The sequence below is a fragment of the Indicator indicator genome, chromosome 10 (genome assembly GCF_027791375.1).
Source record: "Indicator indicator isolate 239-I01 chromosome 10, UM_Iind_1.1, whole genome shotgun sequence".
Classification (NCBI taxonomy): Eukaryota; Metazoa; Chordata; class Aves; order Piciformes; family Indicatoridae; genus Indicator; species Indicator indicator.
Window position 1 is genome coordinate 16,545,759 of NC_072019.1, and position 20,436 is coordinate 16,566,194.

A 20,436-nucleotide genomic window follows, 5' to 3' on the forward strand; every position below is an offset into this window, starting at 1 on the left:
AACTCTGTCTGTTTCCTAGCAATAACATGTAATTTCCCCTCTATTTAAGTGAAGGAGATGTTGGGGTTTTGATCCTGTACGCTACAGCTGTTGCTCAAGTTTTCTATTCAAATGCAAATAGCACCTGGTGCTATTTAGATACTTGTGTAATCTTTGAGAAAGATACTCCAGGAGTAGAGGGAAAAGAGAAAAGCAAGGTAGGTCTGACCCTGTTTATCCTGGAAAGTGAGAGCATAACCATATGCTACCAGCAACCTGAACTGGAAATTTCTACCAGATTTGCTGTATCCAGCAGAGACTCTTTTTGGAGACACATGCACAGCTGAAATGATTCATGTTTCTGGAGCAAGTCTGATTTTTCACCAGGAAGAACAAAAGGCTGCCAGAGAAGATAAAAATAGTGGATGAATCTAAGCAGGAAGTGCTGATTTGCTTAGCAGTTGCACCTTGCCTGAGTCTCCTGAAAGGAGTTTTCTTTTAGGGCTTTTTGGTTTTCGTCAAACCACTTATTATCTACATTTTCATTGCTAATTTTGAGAATATTGATTTTTTAAATATTTTTAAAATTATTTTTCCAAATATTTTCCTTGTGCTGTTTTTCCTCTGTGTTAGATAGGTGTTGAAATAAATTAATTGGAAGGTTATTGTTATTTGCAAGGCAGCTATGCTGCTTAGGGCTCAAGCAAGAGATACTGCATCACTTCTTGATTAAATGCAAACCAATCCCAGATTCAGGTTAAAAACCTTATAATGTGGAAACTTTCATTTACATAAATTTGCTTTATTTCACTTGTGGAGCTGTGAGGTCATTCAAGGAAGAGCTGCGGTCTTCACTGCATTTTGTGTGGCTGCTTTATGCTGTGTTAGAAATGGACTCTTTTTGGAGGGTTGTGACTTGATGCCATCATCTTCCTGCTGAAGTCAGAGCAGATGCGTTTCAACTATGCATAAAAGCAGAAGTGCTTTTAAAGGTTTTAAAAGAGAGATTCAGAAACTCGTGGAAAATCCCAACGAATGTCTGAAAGAAGTCATCATTACACCAGTCTCTTCAAGTTTACAAGTCAGAAGACACAATCCATTGCAAACTGAGACTGTGCTAACAAGAATCTCATCTTTCATGGGCAAAAACTGGATATAAAGAACAAGCAATTGCTGTAAAGTTGGAGAACAGAAGTGGTTCCAGTCCTGCTGTCAAGCACTCACAGATCTTTTCTTGCTTAATACTAATCTGGTTTGGCTCCTGATTCTTCATCTTCAGCCTCATAGTGGAATTAAGACAGGTTCCCTGGCACCTACCACCAAACTTAAGTAAATACCTTTTGCAAGTTGGATGTTGGGAGCATGAGCAGGTGTTTCAGAGCTGCTTCGCATGATAATAAAAGGCACCCTGGAGAGGAAAGCCCACACGGGAGCTGATTTGCTGGGTCATGTTTTCTCTGGTGACACTCCTTCCTCATTAGCTTCTTCAGGTGGGTGTGAGCAACTGACACAGAACTGAGCCAAGGTTCAGCCTTGGATTGTCAACTTGCTGCGGCTGCTAACGGCTGCCTGCTGGCAAAATGATGGAAGAAATCCCCATAACGGTGGCTTACGATGCCCATGTGTTTAGCCAGCTGTACGAGGAAGACTTTCTGGCCAATCTGGTGGCAGTCAGCAAACCCAAAGCTATGGTAGGTGTTGCTCTTGCTCCTTTGCCAGTACTGCTGAAGGTTATGCTCTGCCCAGTAGTTCAGTCCTTCTGCTGAAAGCTATTATTCATTTTCTCTTTTTATTACTTTCTTTCAGAAACTTGCCTTTGTGCATCCCCACAATTTAAATAATTCATTTCAGAAGAGTTAAGATTATGAAAATAACATCTTTCTGGCTTACTGAGTTTAGAAGGTGGTGATTTGTTTGATAGGATAATAGTGTTTTTAAAATAATATTGAAATAATTGAGGTAATAATTAAAGTGGGAAGTGGCACTAAATAACGTAAACCTTCTTTGTGGTTTAGCATGTTAATTAAAAGTTTGGGCCAGATGCTTAGTGTGCAGCCAGGGTCTGGGTGAGTGTCATCACTAAGTCTTAAGAGAATCTATCCCTGGCATGAGAATGGTGATTTAACACACTTGTATATTCTTTCGAATTCAGCTTAAGTATCTGTTCAAACTTCTTATCTAATCAACCACTTCCTTTTTTATTTTTTTTTTTCATGAACAGTGTATATCAGTGTATATCTGTTTGTGAGTGACACGTATAGGGTGGTCATCTTCCTCCCTCATGGAGATCCCAGCATTTGTAGGGAGCTGCATTGAAAGGCACTACTTTTAACTCAGAAATTTGGTGCCAAAATTCATCTTTGGCCTCAAATTCTACAGATGAGCTCACATGTGAGCCAGTCTGCCTAGAACTGATCAGAAGTCTTTGGAAAAAAAAAAAATAAAATAGAGGTGTTGAGCTTAAGTTGAAAGTAGAGTTCAAATTTCAGTCTAAGTACAGATCAGGCTAATTATTTAGCAACCCAGTCAAGCATTTGTGTTTGCAGATTTTGGTCTGTGGATATGTTTGTATCCAGGTGGTTCACTAAGCTGTGACAAAGGGAGTTATTCTCAGAAGAGGAAAAATTTGTTCTGTTGCTGTCTTATGTAAAACCTCTCTAGGCCTATTTCCTGCTTGGGTTTTTCTGCCTGTCCATGCTGGGGAGACCTCAGGTGCATGAAATCATCTCCTGCATCTCCTATAGACTTCTGAATGTAAACCAGAGTTCTGCCCAATTATTCTGATGGCTTTTTCTGTCTCTGGCCTTCTCTAGGCTAGAATTGGCAAGTCTTGTTCAAATGGTTAGCTGACAAAACTGTGTATTTTAGTATGACCTGGCTGGAGATTGTGGTCCAAGCAGGCTTTAAATTTAAGCAGCATATCAGTTGTATAGTTTTGGAACAGGAGTTCAATACTTCTATGTTGGATAATTTTAAATACATATTGTACCTTAATTAATTGCCCAGTCAGAACCTTTCAACTTTTGTGCCTTGGCTAGTTACTAAGGCAGCATTTATCATTTTAACTGGAAGCCCAGAGCAGGTTCTTCCCTTCAGATAGGTGCTCATGTTGCAGTAGGAGCAGGTGCCTGTGGAGAAGGTGCCAGCTGGTGGGCTCTGGAGACGCCCTTCTGTTGAATTTCTGTGAGCAAACGTTGGTTGCAGTGAGGGCCCCAAAACTGAACAAGAATGCTGGAAAGGGACTGTTTACAAAGACCTGTAATGATAGGATGAGGGGCAATGGTTTGAAATCAGAGAAGAGTAGATTTAGGTTGGATGCTAGGAGGAAGTTTTTTTACCATGAGGGTGGTGGAACCCTTGAACAGATTTCTCAGGGAGGTAGTTGAGGTCCTACCATATTCAAGGTCAGGCTTGACAAGGCTCTGAGCAACCTGTTCTGATGGAGGATGTTCCTGCTGACTGCAGGGGCAGGGGTGTTGGACTAGATGACCTTTGGAGGTGCCTTCCAACCCAAACCATTCTATGATTTCCTGGATGCCTTCTACCCTGAGCTGCTTGCATGTTCTAGAGCTGGTACTGCAGTTGTTTAAATTCATATCCTTGTGGTAAGAAAGCATTTCATGGGTGGTTTAGTTTGTGATTTAGATCTTTGCAAAGTGCTGCTTAAACAGGCTCGGTGATGGCCTCTAAGTCTTGTAGAGTTGCAGAGCAAAAGTAACGGACATTGTATGTCTAGATCCCTCCAGATCTGGAGGAGAGAGTAATTGTTGTCAGGAGCACCACCCTACAGATCCACCCTGAAAATATGATGAAATAACTTCCTTTTTTTTTTTTTTAATATTTCCCTAAGAAGTAACTACTTATCTCCAAGTAAACAGAGATACTTAGATGCAGCAGCCATGGGAGGGGAAAGCATTACTACTGCTGTTATTTGTAAGATGTGAATAATTGATTTTAGTGCAAGCATATGTTCTTATCAGCTCTTCTCCCCCCCCCCCCCAAATCAAAGAATCTTAACATGCTTCAATGCATTATATAGCAGTAAATAAGTGATGTGTTTTGCACAGGGTTCACAAAGGAAATACTTAACTGCTCTTTTAAATGGTTGAGAGATATATTAACTCGAGCAAATAATGGTGCAAGCAACCTGAGGAGGTTTAAGATTGAGCTCAAGGGAGTTATGATAGGATTAGATGGTGTGTGGGAGCTTGCACTACTAAGGGATGGGACCTGATGACTCAGAAAGTTTCTTTCAGTTCTCTGCTGCTATGTTTAATCGTGGGACAAGCTGCCAATGGGGATAGGTTGTGGCAAATCCTGTTGACACTGTCCTGGTCATTTTAGCAAATTGCATTAAGGTATGTGCTGTACATAAGGTAACTTTCTGTGGGAAGAACTTAGAGAGTTTTTGTTTGTTCTGAGAGCTGGTGTTAATTGCACAGGTATTTTTGCAGTCTGGGATTCAGCTCTTTGTTTGCAGAATGTAGGTTTTATTTATTTTTAAAGCTGTTTCTAGTGTGCTGCTCTGGCTGCAGAGGAAAGGTAAAAAATTGTGCTTGGAAGGCTTTCATCCTGTTCCACAGTCTGGATGCCAGAATGGCTTTGTTGTAGCCCCACAAACCTTGTTACGAGTAGCTCATTGTAGCTCACTTGTGTTGTGCAGTCAGTCAGCCCACAGAGGAATGTCTCTCACGTAGAGGAGAGAGCTGCTTGTTACTGCATGAAGTAGCAAAGGGTTGACACCAAAACCAAACCAGGCCCAGGTCGTTGAGGTCCTGGGTGGCTGATCCCAAGGCCAACCCTGAATAACCTTCTGGCATGTCTGGGTAACAAATGACCTTCTTGAGGAGAACTGGAATGGGCTGCCCACGGAAGTGGTGGAGTCAGCATCCCTGGAGGTGTTCAAAAAATGTGTACACAGGGCACTCTCTGGGACTTGGATTAATGGGCTTGGTGGTGGTGGGTTGGTGGTTGGACTTGATGATCTTAGAGGTCTTTTCCAACCTTAACGATTGTGTGATTCTGTTCTAAATCTGAATTATGTGCTGTTGTCCAGGGCCCATTAATTCTAGTTGAATTTTTCAGTGGGAAATGTCAGCTTTTCAGCAGTGTTTTTATAGCATTGCTCTGATGCACATAAACACTAGACAATTCAAAAGGATGTAGAGGATCCTAGATAAGCCTTTACTAAATATGCTCCAAAGCAACACTGTATGATAGTGGTCCTCCAACACACCTTCTAATTGAATTAGTCATACTGCAGTGTGACCATGACACATGGCTGTTTTGCTGTGTGGTCTTGCTTTCAAGATTTCAAGTTACGCTGAAACTACTTTGCACAGACATGCAAAGCAGCATACACAAGTGGGCTGCTGTGGAGTTTGTGTAAGAGCTGAGTAGCCTTACTCAGGGAATTTCAATTCTCAGCTTATCTGCAGAAAGCCTGAACCCAAGGGGTGATGAAAATGGTATACTAAGTGGTATAATCCTCTTAATCCAGAGCTGAAGGACATTCTTCTGGAAAGCCTCATTGTGCTTTCATTTCCCTGCCTGCCTTGTTGTGTTTAGCTCTGTTCAGGGGAATGATCAGCCAGTTTGGAGAAGTAATTTGTGGTCACATGCCAGCAGACTCTACCACCGTGATTTCTAGGCTTTCCATTTCCCACCAAGCTTGAACCGAGGAGGTTCAAAGCTGCAAAGTAGGTGAAAAACTGGGTCACCTGGCAAGAGCACAGGGCAAGGTGTTCAGTGGGTTGAAGTGTAACTGGCAGCTGGCTAAACATTTTTTTGGGGTTGATGATAAGGCTGATATTGTTTAGTATCTTCAGGCCCAGACAACAGAAAAGGGTGAAACCTGGATTTCATATGGGAAACACTTGATTTTCAGGTGGCAAAAAACAGAGTATAAGTGGTGGACACATGGAAAGACAGGTCTGCTGATGAGAGGAAGGCTGGGAAGGGTGGACTGAGAGTAACTTCCAGAGGCTCAGCAGAGGCAAATGCAAAACCCTGGGTTCTTCCCTGGGTAGAAATAACTGTCATCTGTGAAGACATCTCTGATGCCTGGATAGCATCAGTGCAGAAAGTGTGCTGAGAGTCACAGAATGGTTTGGAAAGGAGGACCTTTAAAGGTCATCTAGTCCAATCCCCCTGCCGGGAACATCTCGCATGCTGAAGCCAGTCTAGAAACCCCACAGAGGAAAGGGATATTCACAACCCTAGTAGCAGGAGGGACCAGGAGCTTACCCACTGCAGGGAAATGACCTCCTCTCTGTCCTACTAGGACATATATGTGACAGCAGATGTACAGGAGTTTCACACTCTTGCTGCAAAAGCTGTTCTGGTTGTCTTAAACATGCTGGAACTCCACACCTTTAAAAGATGGGACAGCCAAGCACAAAAGAGGTTTCATGGAGCAAACACTTGTCTGATACAGCTCACAGAATGTGTAATGTACACAAACCTAGCCCCAAGTGTGGAACTCATAAATGGTGAAGAAGCACGTTTTATATTACAGTAATGTGTAGCTGACAGAGAAATGTATTCTTTTTCGTGCTTATTTGGCCTTCATCACTCATTTGTTATTAAACATGAAAATTAATAATTGGTACTAAAATACCTTGGACTGTTTATTTTTATATTGCCCTTTTTTTTCCTACAGTCCTAAACCTTCAGTGTACAGCACTATTTTGCTGCTCTATGTTATGAGTGCAGAGTAGAAACTGTCCAAGGTGAAGCCATAGGCTTTGGTATCAGGGCAGAAGACAGTCACTGCATTTGGCAGGTGGGAGGGCATGGGAGTGAACTCCTCACTTCCTGAGAAGCCATCAGCTGCTGCTGGGCTGCACCCAGCCCTGGTTTTCGGTATTGCATCAGCATTCATTGGTCTGATGGTTTTCCTGTTTCATTGAAACGCTCTGTGCTGCAATCTGTGTCTGACAGTGTCACTGTGCAGCCTGTGTTTTGCACCCAGGTTCAATGGTATGGGCATGGTTCATCCTGCCCACTGATAGACAGAGGTGACAGCTGAGCATCTTCATCTTTCCATTACCTGAGCTTCCTCTTTCATCCCAACTTCATTCCAGTAACACCTTTTGGAAATTAAAAGTATTAAATGCTCTTGGGGAGAAGTATCCTGCTGTCCTTGGAGTCGTGGCCAAGGCACCATTTTCCATGGTAATCTGTTACTCTCTCGCTGTTCGAAATCCGTTTCTAAGTTCTCATTTAAATTCATTCTGGGTTCAGCTTCCCATCTTGCATCTGGCATGCATTTTTGTGCCAGAGTACAGCATTCTGTACCATGACTTATTTTATCCCTGTGAAGGTACTTACATGCTGTGACCAGCTCAGCTGCTGGTGCTCTCTTGTACAGACTGAGGAGCTTGAGCTCTTACACTTCCTGTTGTGAGGTATTTACACCCTGCACAAAGCAGTTCAGTGCCTCTGCTCTGCATCCTCCTCTTCTGTGCACCACCCCACCTCCCCCTTGCATCTCCCAGGATTAGATGCAGTATTCCAGAATTGGTGCAGGATTAAAACTTCCCTAGTCACCTTGCTTTCTCCTATCCTGGTGCATCCCAGTGCTCCCATTAGCTGTTCTGCCACAGCCTGGCTCTGATGGCAGAGTGACATTTCCCTCACTGCAGAGGTGATCTGTTGTTTCCTGTTCTCTTTCTTGTCCTGGTGTTTGTTCCTAGCTCCACACTCCAGTGTATGGCCTCCTGAGCAGTGCTGATGCAGCTACTTGTGGAGCTGTTACGAATGGTACTATTACAATTAAAAATGTAAAATATACATATATTAAGTCATCATGTTTTGAAGGATTCTTTTGGCCAGCATGCTATTGAACAGTAAGCAGGAGGGAAAGGGCTGTGGAGGAAGAGCTAGATCCCTTATACTAGATCACCATGAGGGACATGGAACTGCTGGAGAAGGTCTAGAGGAGGCCACAAAGATGATCAGAGGGCTGGAGCACCTCCCCTGGGGGGACAGGCTGAAAGAGTTGGAGCTGTTCAGCCTGGAGATGAGTGGGCTTTGGGGAGACCATAGAGCAGCCTTCCAGTGCCTGAAGAGGGATACAAGAAAGCTGGGGAAGGGCTTTTTACAAGGGCCTGAAGTGACAGGACAGGGAATGGATTGAAGCTTGAGGAGGGGGGATTTAGACTGGAGATTAGGAAGAAATTCTTTCCAGTGAGGGTGGTGAGACCCTGGAACAGGTTGTCTAGGGAGGTCATGAATGCCCCCTCCCTGGAAGTTGTTCAGGGCCAGGTTTGATGAGGCTTTGAGCAGCCTGATCTAATGGGAGGTGTCCTTGCCCATCATTGGGGGTTTGAAACTAGATGATCTTGAAGATCCCTTCCAACCCAAACCATTCTATGAATGAATCTGCTTTCACAGCATGTGCCTCCCATTCCTTCATCCTCTGTTCTTCCCAGAGAGCAGAAAAGCTTCCAAGCTTCTGGAAAAGCCTAAACAGTGCTTTCTCAGGACTGATGCTGTCTTATTATGGGATTTAACCCTAGCTGGAGATCAGCTGTTCTGTGGTAGTTAAGCCCTGCTTAGGTTTTGTGTGAAGTCAGCACAGTGCTGTGGCCATTTCCAGAAATGCAGATATATATGTGCAATTTTCTGATTCTTCTTGTTTTTACTGCTCCTATCCACATGTCATCTGCAGATTTTATTAGCAGGACTGTATTTTCCACTTCCAGGCCACTGACGTGATGTTTGATAGCACTGGATCTTTTATGAGTCCCAGAAGACACCCGTTAGGATGTCATTAACCCCAAATGAAAAATGCCATTGAATAATGATTCCCTTTGACAATGGCTTTTTGACCCATTTCCTAAGCTGTTTAATTCATGCTTTATGGCTGTCAGATACTCCTCTGGAGGGTGCAAAAATAAATATATCATCTGGTAGCAAATCCAGTACTAGAGCAGACTGCTGTAACTGTAGAGTTATCTTCATCAGTCAGAACTGTAGATAAAGAATAAGATGGGACCTATAGCTAGCATACAAAATTACATTGGTGTGGAACCAGTTACATGCTAGCAGTAGTTATCAGCTGAATTGTTATCAGCTCTGCAGAGCATGTGTGTGGGTTTCTGTGTTGCAGCTAGCCAACCCAGGTCTTAGAGATGGTTTGATTTGTGGTTCTGAGATGCTGATAATACAGGATTTTCTTCTGGTCTCAAAGTGAATCTCTGCTGTGTTCAAGCATTTACTAAAACTGAACACTGGTGGACTGACAACCTCATCTGCTAGTTCTGTCAGTGCATGAAAACCTGCAGCTGGGGCAGAAGTTTTAAACACACACCCCCAAAGCAGCCTTGTCTGTGCAGGTTTGGGAGTCATACACTCACTTTGGATCTCTTGGAGCTGCCGTTCAGTGCTGTTGTGCGTCCCTTCCTCAGTGATGCTCTCCAGCAGCTGCATTCATGGCTGATAAGTGCTTTAAACTCTCCTGGCCTGTCCTTCCTAGTTACCTGCCAGCTCCATGGTGAGGTGTTCTGAGGCTACCACAGAGGCTGGAAGGTACAACTGTGGCAAAACCTGAAGCCTTGTTCCAGGCATGGAGGGAACCTTTTTGGCAGATGAAGGGTTAGAGAGATGACAGAGCAGAGGAAGGATTAGTTATAGCACTAAAATGCTGTACTATGCTTCAGTGAGTGCTTCCAATTCCTTGGAAGCTGGACACTGTCCCACTGGTATTTTGAAAATGCTGATCGCTTAATGTGCAGTTTGAAAGACTTTTTATTTTAGGGTTTTAGCAGTTGGGTTTATGGAGCTGGGCAAGCAGCAATAAGACAGGGCTTTTGAGAAAATGTGATAGAAGTTGTGTTAGTTGCTGAAATACAGATAGAAGTTTTTGATATGACAGAAGGGGATGTGGAGCCCTGAATAGCAGCACATGAGGGTTCAGCTTTATTATAGACAAAGTGTGTATTTTCTGCCAGTAGTAATGCACTAAGGAGTAATTGCTCTTAGTGACTTTGAGATATTTCTAGAAGCAATGAAAGGTGTTTTAGCATCAAGGACCTCACTGCACATCAGAGAGGCCCAATGGTGATTTTTAAAGATGCAAATTTAAAGTGACAGCATTAAAATTTTCTTGACGCTGTGATGCAGAATTGATCTAAACTATTATTAATATTAACACCTAGAGTGTGTGTTCAAAGAACACCATGAGGTTCTCTACTGATGAATGTAGCTTGTCTGGGCATCTTGCTCTCTACAAATTCCTGAAAAGAGGATGAAGCTGGGTGGGGGTTGGTCTCTTCTCCCACATAAGTGGGAGATAGGACAAGAGGGAATGACCTCAAGTTGCACCAGGGAGGTTGAGGTTGGATGTTGTCAAGCCCTGGAATAGGCTGCCCAGGGCAGTGGTAGAGTCCCTGTCGCTGGAGCCATGTAGATGAGGGACAGAGTTCAGTGGTGACCTGGCAGTGCTGGGTTAATGGGTGGACTCAATAATCTGAAAGGCTTCTTCCAACCAAAAGCATTCTAGGATACTGTTATTGTTCAGAGTTGTGACCTAGCATCCAGCCTCTGTCTTGGGAAGCAGAGATTTTTTTCATCATGACCTGGGCATGGAGTGTGACAGGAGACAAGATGTGGCCTGATAACTCAGCAGAGTCAGAATGGAGTCTGACAGACAGCTGGTGTCACCACTCCTGAGGCAGGTTTCAGAAGATGTGTTCAGCTGGGGGTTTATTAGCCGAAAGCTGTGGGCTCTGTGTGTTCAACATTGACAGGTTTTACAAACACGATAATGCCAAGATTTTGAGCCTGGTCACTGCACTGATCCTTTGCTAGCCTGGCATCAGCAGATTTCCCTCTGCGTGCCTGTGAGATAGATCTGTGTTGGCTTCAAGAGGTTGTTTCTTTGCTAAGGGATGCAAGAAAATCATGGGGGACTTGTTGCAGAATTCTGTTGCCACAGGGATGGATGGTGGTGAAGACTGCACTTCTCTTCCTGCTCATCCTTCTCTTCTCTTGCTGTGATGTGCCAAGAAATGCAACAAAAGCTCTAGGCCTGAATCAGAATGCTGATATACCACTAAATGGGGGGAGAACTGAGGGTTGGGGTTTGCATAGTCACAGATTCACAGAATGCATTGGGTTAGAAGGGACCCTCAAGGGTCATCTTGTCCAAACCCTGGCCCCCCCTGTAGTGAACATGGACACCTCCAACTAGATCAGGCTGCCCAGGGCCACATTGAGTCTGATCTTGAATGTTTGCTTGGACAGTGCCTCAACAATGTCCCTGGGCAACCTGTTCCAGTATTTCACCACTCTCGTTGCGAAGTTTCTCCTAAGGTCCAACCTAAATCTACTCTAGTTTAAAACCATTGCCCCTCAGCCTGTCACTACAAGCCTTTCTAAACACTCCTTTCCCATCCTTCCTGTGGGTCCCCTTCAGATACTGAAATGCAGCTCTAAGGTCTCCTTGGATCCTTCTCTCCAGTCTGAAGAGCCCCAGTCCTTTCTGCCTGTCTTCATAGGAGAGGTGCTCCAGCCCTCTGGTCATCTTTGTGGCCCTCCTGGACCCGCTCTAGCATGTCCCTAACATACTTCAAAACACCCTTCTTCAGATCCCCAATTTGGTTTTCTATATTCCAAAATTATTTTTCACTTTGAAATATGGAGGGCTTTATTATGAATTTACTAATTTTCAAACCTTTCTATTATTTTTAATAATTAGTAACGTTATTTATTTGTTATTTTATTAGAAATCAATTCTTCACAGCAAGGGTGGTGAGACACTGGAATGGGTTGCCCAGGGAGGCTGTGGATGCCCCCTCCCTGGAGGTGTTCAAGGCCAGGATGGATGAGGCCTTGAGCAACCTGGTCTAGTGGAAGGTGTCCCTGCCCATGGCAGGGGGGTTGGAACTGGATGATCTTTAGGTCCTTTCCAACCCAGACCAGTCTGTGAATCTACAAACTTCAACTCTGTTTGAGCCAAAAAAGACAACCTGAGCATCTTAAAAGCAGTGCTTGAAACGGCTGATGATTTGAGATACTTGCAGCTGATGTATACCAGCTCAACCCAGACACAGATAAGGGCCTGAGCATTGAGATGCTGCTGCACACCCTGAAAGGAAACAGCTACATCTACTTTGTCAGCAAACACCCATTTACCCATTTTCACTTCAAATTGCCTCTGGTCAACAGGAATCCTGTGGGTAAGGATACAATAACATTTGAAACACTCTAAAGGGAAAGTATCTGTGTGCAGGTCATTTCTGTGATCCCACATAATGTAAAGAATGCCTGAACAATAAGAGCTCTGCCATAAAAGACTATCTAGGCTAAAAGAAGCTGCCAATCTATCCCAAGGCCACAGATCAGGATCAGATAATGGAGGAATTGGTGCTGAGCAGCCAGCTGGGACAAGGCCCTGCTCTGGATGACACTGTTACTGTGAACAGCAGGGCTGCAAAGATGATCAGAGTGCTGGAGCACCTCTCCTGTGAAGACAGGCTGACAGAGTTGGGGCTGTTCAGCCTGGAGAAGAGAACGCTCTGGGGAGACATAATAGCTATATTTCAATATCTGAACAGGACCTTCAGGAAAGCTTGGGAGGGACTGTTTAGAAGGGCTTGTAGTGATGGGATGAGGGGCAACAGTTTGAAACTGGAGCAGGGTAGATAAAGGTTGGACATTAGGAGGAAGCTCTTTTACAATGAGAGTGGTGAAACACTGGAACAAGTTGCTCAGGGATGTGGTTGAGGCCCTATCCTTGCAGACATTCAAGATCAGACTGAATCTGGTCCTGGGCAGCCTGATCTAGTTGGAGGATGTCTCTGCTCACTGCAGGGGGGTTGGACAATTTGTCCCTTGAAGGGTCCCTTCCAACCCAAATCTGTGAATCTTTGCCATGATGCAGAACATTCCTTTCCTTGAGCCATTTGGAGTGAGTTTTCGTTTAGGTGTGTATTCCCCAGTCAATATCTGTGCCTCTCACTCACATGCACTGTAATGAGAGCAAAAAATATATGATGGTGTTCAGAGCTACAGTTGAGGGACTCTGGATTTCATTCTCTTCTCCTATGTTGCTGCACAAGGAGCCTTATTGAGTATCTCAGGGTCCCAGCTCATGCTTTTAACTTAGTTCACTGCATTGCTAACTAAATTTAACTTAAGCATATCTTTAAATTAAACAGCAGGGCTGTGGAAGAGTCCTGCAGTCTGCCAGGTTCAGCAGGTTTAGATGAATGGAAATACATCGTGGAGATTAAAATCTGACAGGAGGATCTGGTGGGGGAAGTCATCCAGTATCACTGATTGGGGCCACTGCCATTTCGGATCACACTAAATTGTGCAGGTGCTCTGTACATTTTGCAACCTGCCTTTCCTTTCTTTTTATAAATCCCTGGGAGGGAATTGAGATCTTTTGATAATGGGCTGGTGTAGAAGAATAAAATAAAGATTAAAATTCACAGCAAAGCTGGTGTCCTTTGCCTCCAGCCAGCTTTCAAATTGGATTTGTGTTATCCTGAAGACTCTCATCAGGAGGTCTTACACTTTCAGAGCTGGCAATGAGGGGACTTGCAGGAGGAAGGAAACTCCCTCAGCAAGGAAGAGATTCTTTGGTGTGCAGCAAGCTGCTTTGCTGGTATAAAAAGAGCATTTCTGTCAGGGTGTTTTTTTGTTTATTTTTTTTTTAACCAAACATGAGCTAGAGAGATGCTGGTCTGCAGTAGGCACTCAGGCACACATTCAGCAGACAATCTCTCAACACAACAGTGGTTTCCAAGGAATTTGAGGGAATATCATCTTCTGCAGGCAGATGATAAACCAGCATCTGATATTCTGGACCTTTGTTGTACTGTGTGCAACACATGAGCTGGAGAATAACACCACCATAGACCCAGCTTTACCCATAGCAATGACAGCCAGTGGGTAGAGCTGCTAGCTTGCCCTAAACCAGGTTCCCCATGAGGGTAAGGCTAGAATCAGGTGAGGTCTGAGAGGCTGCTTCACAAAAACATTTTGATCACATTGCCTCCACACCAGGGGTTAGACAACGTTTGAGGTTTCTGTGTGTTTTAGAGGAGAAGGTGTCTGGGTCCTGAATGTGATGCTGTTGTAGGTAGGGGAAGCACTGCTGAGGGCTGTTCCACTTGATTTCAGACCTGTGGTGAAACAGCTTCTTATCAGTGAGCCCTTCACCACATGGTGATTAGAGGAGAAATGGAAATTCTTCAAGTTCTTTTCCAGCTTGTGAATTTTCTTTAGGTAGCTGCTGATTTTAATCCCTACATTTTCTTCTGTACATTAATGCTGCAGATTTTTTTCTCTGCAGTCTACCCAGCAAAAATAGAGTATTGTTAGAAACTATGATTTGCCCTTCTTCCTCTCAGATTTCCTGCTTATGGCTGACAACCTCACTGGAGATAGAGTTGATCAGATTGTATTGCATAATATCTAAATACAACATCCCACTCACCCCCTTTTAACGTCTAATCCAAGAGACAAGCCTGTTGTGTCAACATGTGACTCTAGGTTTTGTTCTTCTTTTTTCCATCACTTCATCCTCCCAAAAGAACAATGAATTGCTTGTCTACCTCTGAGTCTTGCTTCTGTTAACAGACACTGCAGGATATTTCTTCATGCTTTTTAAAGATGATACAGTTCATAGACTCATAGATTGATTTGGCTTGTAAGGGACCTTAAAGATACCTAGTTTCACCCTGCCGCCATGAGGTTATCCGTAGCACTGACTGCACAAATGCAGGAGAGCACTGAGTCAATTTCTTCCTGTGTTTTTATTACATTAATCATAGTATCATAGGATAGTTTGGTTGAAAGGGACCATAAAGATCATCTAGTTCCAAACCCCTTGCCATGAGCAGGGACACCTCCCACTAGACCAGGTAGCTCAAGGCCTCATCCAGCCTGGCCTTGGAACACCTCCAGGCAGAGGGCATCCATGACCTTAAAGACATTAAAGCCTTCATTTGGCCTGATAAAGTGTTTAAAGAGCTCTGTTATATTTTCTTGAGCCTGATTCAGTTGTCTGTTAAATATGAACTATTAACTGGAACGAACTGACACAACAACTTTGGAGTGTGATCTCAAATTTGTGTCACTAATCTGCTTGAGGTTCTGTTTGAGGCTTGCAGCCTTCGTATGACACACTTTGCAGAACCAAGCATCATTTGGAAATTAACTTGCATTTAATATTGGTTTAAATCATTATGTGAAGAAAACAAAGCATGCAGTAGCATAACTGGGATCTCCTCGAGCGGGGTACACATATCAAGGGCTTGTGAGAGCCTCCTGCAGCCTCCTGGCTGTGTGAAAGAGCTGAGTCAAGCCCAAGTGTGCTCAAGTGGAGTTCAGGCTGGTCTCATCACCTCTTTGCAGCAGTGAGAAGAGCCTGGGGCTTGCAGTGTGTGATAGATAGATAAAAGGGAAGCTGGGCTGCAGCCAGTGTCTGTGGTTGCTATCAGTGGTCACCCAAAGCAATCTCAGGGTCTCCTGACATCAGTCGTCAGTATACAGCGTAACCAAGCCTTTGCAGGGATGCAAGTCCCTAGCCTCAGTCTTGAAATGCCAAGCAAATCCATCACCAGTGAAACAGAAAATCAAGTCACTGCCTTCAAAGAAAGGAAGAGGAAAGCTCTGAAAATTTTGTTAATTGGCTTTTTTTAATTTTCTTTTTGTTCTCCCACACTGAGGTGAGAAGCAATAAGAAAAAAAATAGGAAGAGAGCAGAGATCACAGAATACTGTCTGCATATACTGTTAGTGTGGTGGGACAATGTATTTTTGCAGTGTTTATGCAGTGCTAGATAGAGAAAAGAAGTGAGAATCTTGGGAAAGAGATTCTCTGCTCAGTCTGGCATTGTGGCAATGCTGGAAATTAGAAACTAGGTAATGGGATTTTTCTCTCTGGATCAGCCCCTGGCTGTCTTCAATATGTTCAGGAAATCACTTTATGTCTCTGCTTCCATTTCCTTGGCTGTCAAATGAACATAATGATAACTACCTCCTCTGAGTGCTTGTGCTTCGTTAGAGCAATAAAACATTTTGGAGGAAGGAGTCATAGCTGTGTGATTTATGAATCCAGCATGGTCAGGTGGAACTGTCTGTAAACAGCTAAAGGAAGTGCAGGAGGAGGGGAAGGTCCCCTGAAGCTGAGCAGGTGCCTGCCAGACACGTTGCCTGTATGCCAGGGAAGGTGAAACAGATCCTTCCAGCCCTGTCTGAAAAGGAGGGCAGCTAAAACCAAAGTATTTTTGTTTCTCTCCTGCCACCTCACTGTGGTGAGTCCCTCGAGCATCCGGTGCTGCAGCCTGCTGGTTTTCTTTCTGAAAGAGGTTTTGCTTGTTCAGTTTTTCTACGTGGATGTTTTATTGAGGTCCTCCATGTGGCTTTTTCTCCATGTACTAGTTGTGGCATGATTTTATGCCTGAACACAATAAAATAAAGCCGATCAGGGAGATAAGATACTGAGATAAACAGATGAGAGATGTTTATAAACCATAAGTCTGCTAAATTCGATAACCATCAGTTCTAGCCAATATATCCCATGGTGCCAAAGAAAGGAGAGATCAGCATTGCAGAAGCTTTTACAGAAAATTTATGAGCTCACTTTGTTCAGGAGCAATCCATGAAGATTGAAGCACAGCTAGCACTCTGCATTTATGAAAAGGTTTACAGAGAAGTCCCTTGCTGAATTCACAAAACTGTTGCAGGGAATTAAATGGGGGAATACAGAAATGGGCTTTTATATTTTTTTTTTCCTCCCGTTTATCAGTGTGTACCCGAAAGAAAGTGCTGTAATAAACTATCAAACTCCTCTGAGTAAGGTAGACAATAACAGTGAAGCACAGTCCCTGCCAAAGTCATTAAGTGTACCTGCTCAAGTTTGTATTTTATGGGATAAGTGGATTAGCGTGGACTGGTCTGCTAATAGGAGTTCCTCCTCCCTCAGCCCCTTAAGACAAACTTCCACTGTACTTAAGTGCTGCTTTCCAGTTAAGATGAGGTGGTAGCATAAAGGTACCAGCATGTGTAAGTTGCTATTCTTTCAGCCAGCACAGAGCCATGTTCTGTGTCACAACATACTGCCTTGCACCACAAAGCTTACACCATTTGTGATTTGATCCCTGTTTCAGCTGTTCTTTACTGTCACTGTTGCTAGGATAGTCATTACCAAGCTGTTTGCATGCCAGGCACATGGGCCACCCTTCACCCCAGGCCACAGCCATGGACAGCTGCTGAAAGAGGGAGCTTATCCCATACACAGTTCAGATGGCCTACTCATGGCCTACTCACAGCTATACATTAAAATCTGAGTAAAGGAGAATCATAGAATCACAGAAGGGACCTCTAGAGATCATCCAGTCCAACCTCCCTGCCAAAGCAGCATCACCTAGGGTATGTCACACAGGAACACATCCAGACAGGTTTTGAAAGTCTCCAGAGAAGGAGACTCCACAGCCTCTCTGGGCAGCCTGCCCCAGGGCACCATCACCCTCACAGTAAAGAAGTGTCTCCACGTGCGGAGGTGGAACTTCCTGTGTTCCAGCTTATACCCGTTGTTTCTTGTCCTGTCACTGGGCACTACTGAAAAGAGACTGGCACCTTCATCCTGCACTCACCCTTATTTATAGACGTTAGTAAGATCCCTCCTGAGTCTTCTCCAGACTTAACAGCCCCAGGTCTCTCAGTCTTTCTTCATAGGAGAGATGTTCAGGTCCATTAACCATCCTCGTAGGTCTCCATCGGAGTCTCTCCAGTAGATCCCTGTCTCTTGAACTGGGGAACCCCAAACTGGACACATGATTCCAGGTGTGGTCTCACCAGGGCAGAGCATGGGGTAGGATAACCTCCCTAGACCTGCTGGACATGCTTTTCTTAATGCACTCCAGGATACATAGAGGTAAGAATGGTTAGTGGGAGGAGTTCCTCGGCATTAAGAAATGAGCGTGAATAGTCAGTGAATGGAAGGAGGTGGAGAGAAGTTAAAGGAAGCAGTTGACTTGTTCTCCCCTGCTCATCATACAGGTTTTGATGTGTTAAGATTAATTTCTGGTGATTAAGTGCATGTTAAATTCTGCCCCAAATACAAGATGAAACCAGAGCGAGAAGGCTGCTATCAGGCAGCTTAATAAAATGACCTTTGAAAAATGAGCATGGAGAGCTGCATGCTGCTGGGTGTGAGGTTTTTACCAAGAAGCAGCAGGCTTAGCCTGGTGAGGGGCAGCTGTGGCACAGTGCTCAGCATAGGCATTGGGTCACAGCACTGCTTTCTACTCCATTTGCTTTCTCTGTGAGAGCTACATAGTCAGATCATTACCTTTGTGCTGTCTTTTGCCTCTGTCTCCTGGATTACAGAGAGAAGTGTGATTTTCATTCACATGTGAGCAAATCTTACAGTTAAAGGGAAAAGGGGAATGCTGCTTCAGGCAGCGTGAGGCCCTTGGTTGGTCTCTGGGAGGGGGTGGTCAGTGGAGGAAGTCCCTAGCAAAACTTGTTTAAACAGAAGGGGCTCCCTGGCACGTGGGAGAACTGCTGGCAGCAATAGAATAATGACTCTGCAATTTTCACCTTTCTGCATTTTTCTCTCTCTATTTACACAAAAAATCTCTCTTGCATCTCCTGTTCCTTCAGACAGCAGGGTTCTTACTCAAGAATTCATAGAACCACAGAATTATAGAATTATTTTGGTTGGAAAACACCTTTAATGTCATTGAGTCCAACAGTTCTCTAGTGCTACCAAGTCTGGTGCTAGACCATGTCCCTCAGCATCACGTCTCTGCCTCTTTTAAACACCTCCAGGGATGGGGATTCAACCACTTCCCTGGACAGCCTGTTCCAGTGTTTGATAAACCTTTCAGTGAAGAAGTTTCTTCTAATATCCAAACTAAACCTCCTCTGGTACAACTTGAGGACATTCCCTCTTGTCCTCTTGTTACTAGGGAGAAGAAAACAACACCCACCTGGCTCCAACCTCCTTTCAGGCAGATGTAGAGAACCACAGGGTCTCCCCTCAGCCTCCTCACCTTCAGGGTGAACAACCCCAGTTCCCTCAGCTGCTCTTCACAAGATCTGTTCTCCAGGCCCTAGAGATCAGGCTTCAGATATGTGATTGGCTCACTTCAGTGAGAGTACTGCTTTGAAATAATTTCTTATTTTTCAATCTTAAGTATCCTCAATAGTTTCAAGCTGCAGCTAAGATATAATAGCCTGGGTTTGCACTTCAAATGTTGCTCAGGCAAAACATAAAAACCCCCTCTGATTTAATAATTTTCATTTCATTGTGTTTTCCACTATTAAATGTCATCAAAGTGAAATTCTCGTGTATGTTTGTCCAGAGTGCTTCACGTTTGTACCCTTTTTTCTTGCTTTCTTTGGAGCGGTTAGTTTAAGATCTCATTATTAACTGGGGACAATAGTGTTCCCTGTGTGCTGTGTTTTGCAGAGGGGTTTCATGTCTTCCACCAGTAATTCCTAGAGGCCTCTGCAGCAACAGCAAGCACTTGCTTGGTCCTTTCTTGTACTGCAGAGGAAGGAGGCATTGGGCTGGAAACAATAAAGGAAAAACACCACCAAAACTACATCTTTCTGCTCACTGGCAGTAATTTTTTGCCCTAAGGCAAGATGAGAGTGGCATGGTCTTCATACCAGGAGTCAGCTAGACGTGATCAATACAGGCAAGAGGAATGGAAAGACACAGATACAGGAAAAGCCTGGGTGTACAAGTCATGATGGTACATGGTGTTAGGGGTCCCTCCAGCTGCCAGCAGATGACCCCACACTTAGCAGAGCCAGCTGCTTGTTGTACAGTGGGGACAGAGCAATGCCATCAAAGGTCCCCCGAGAGAGGTGGCATCACTCATACAGCACTGTGCACCCAGCTAAAAGGAGGAAGTGAGGCAGAGGCTCTCCATGCTCCGCTGAAGGGAACAGAGGTGTTCTTTGTGTGCTCTGTTTGAAGTTGAAGCTGCATTTCCCCAGAACCAGGCTGCCTGGCACTCGACCTGTCAGCATGGTTGTTGACTGGCTTTGCCTGTAGTTTCTGTATTTCCCTGCTGTGGCTGGAGGCTAGACTGCAGCATCCCCACCTATGCCTAGTGGCAGGCTGAGGCCAGGATTCAGGAAGGCAGCAGTCACAAGCTGTAATTTAGACATTAATACTCTTTCAGCCATAAACCTATTACTCAGATCCCCCTCAGGGAATTGACCGGTCCTGTCATAGGAATGCTCCTCTGCTCTAATCTAACTTCTAGCAGTTTATCGCTAAGGCATTCTTTTGGTGAATCATACGTAGCAAAGTGTGTTTTCTTCTTCCCTGTTCTCTTACTCATTATGTTGATGAGTTTTTTTTTCTTGCTACTTTTATTCAAGTGTCTCTATTTCCCTCTTGCTTTCTTTTAAATATCTGAATACTTAACAGTGGTAGGCACAGAAAGATTTCTATCTATGCGAACTGTATTGGTAA

At 44.2% G+C, this 20,436-nt stretch overlaps 1 protein-coding gene across 1 annotated transcript in view; it reads left to right on the forward strand.

Annotated features, from left to right (window-relative positions):
• The window catches only part of RABGAP1L (RAB GTPase activating protein 1 like), a 256,762-nt gene that overhangs the window by 223,699 nt on the left and 12,627 nt on the right, over window positions 1-20,436 (forward strand). The gene's annotated exons all lie outside the window — the stretch shown is intronic.